The following is a 1,248-nucleotide window of genomic DNA, read 5'->3' on the forward strand; positions in this document are numbered from 1 at the left end:
AGGAGAGTCGACGTTTCGGGCAGAAGCCCTTCAACAGGACCCCCGGGAGTATTGAACCTCCTGATTGACTCGGACCAGTAATAGATCAAGGCGCATCCAAATGGGAGAGCGCGGTTGCGCGAAACGAGAGGTGCGAGTTAACAGTAAAACACACCGCCCAGCGTGGGGCTCGAACCCACGACCCTGAAATTAAGAGTCTCATGCTCTACCGACTGAGCTAGCCGGGCGTCGAGCGCGTGGCATCGGCTACTCCTGTGGGGGCAATTGGCTTTTTCCCAAACACTGCAAAAACACAGATCCACAGAGAGAAAGAGATGCAGAGAGAGAGAGTAACTCATAGAGTCTGAGTCTACATAGCTCTATGTCGCCAGCAAGCCATTCAGTTCAAGGGGCAATTAGGCACGGGTAACACCCTCTGGCCTCGCCAGACGACGTCCCCATCCCATGAACCATCACCAACCTCATCCATTCCCTTGTAAGGTAAGGAGGGAGCATCCACAAGTGCTCTCCAGCATTCCACTCTCTGTGAACTTGCAGTTATCTGACTCTCTGCTGCCCCAGTCTGGGTCCTAGTTACAAATCCCAGGCCTCGTAGTAGCTTTACTCTGAATAAAAAAGAAGATTGACCAGATCTCAGTCTGGTACAGCCTGTCAACCTGCCCAAACACAACCCTATCTTGTGAAGGCATAGCTCCAATCAAACACACTGCACTGACAATCCACAAATACCTGCAGCAGCTCAACCTGCTGTTTCTCGTTGCAAAGGTGTGAGGTGAGAGTCTGTCTGTATCAAAAGCCATACAAAAGCCATTGCTTCCAAATACACCTAACTCAGATGCTTTCCTCCACTTCCTGGACCTCTCCATGTCCATATCCTGTGACTGACTCAAAGCGGGCATCCTCTTCAAGCCCACCAACTCCCACCCCGCCTCCTGTAAAACTGCAACCCATCAGTCCCCATTTCTCTGCCTCCAGCGCATCTGCTCCAAGAAGAATCAATTCCACTCCAGAACATTCCAGATGACCTCCTACTTCAAGGACCATAATTTTCCCTCCCAGAATGTCAACAATGCACTCCGGTACAACTCCTCCACTTCCCGCACCTGTGCCCTTGAACTCCACCTCTCCAACCGCAACAAGGACAGAAACCCCCTTGTGCTCACCTTCCACCTCACCAATCTCTGGATACAATGCATCATCCTCCACCATTTCCATCACGTACAGACAGACTCCACCACCAGAGATATA

General features: G+C 51.3%; 1 non-coding gene across 1 annotated transcript; it reads right to left on the reverse strand.

The window, feature by feature from the left end:
• Positions 1-154: 154 nt before the first annotated feature.
• On the reverse strand, positions 155-227 carry trnak-cuu. Its single transcript has one exon. It is a non-coding gene; the product is annotated as a tRNA-Lys (tRNA).
• Positions 228-1,248: the final 1,021 nt, after the last annotated feature.

The sequence above is a fragment of the Chiloscyllium plagiosum genome, unplaced genomic scaffold, assembly GCF_004010195.1.
Source record: "Chiloscyllium plagiosum isolate BGI_BamShark_2017 unplaced genomic scaffold, ASM401019v2 scaf_35890, whole genome shotgun sequence".
Taxonomy (NCBI): Eukaryota; Metazoa; Chordata; class Chondrichthyes; order Orectolobiformes; family Hemiscylliidae; genus Chiloscyllium; species Chiloscyllium plagiosum.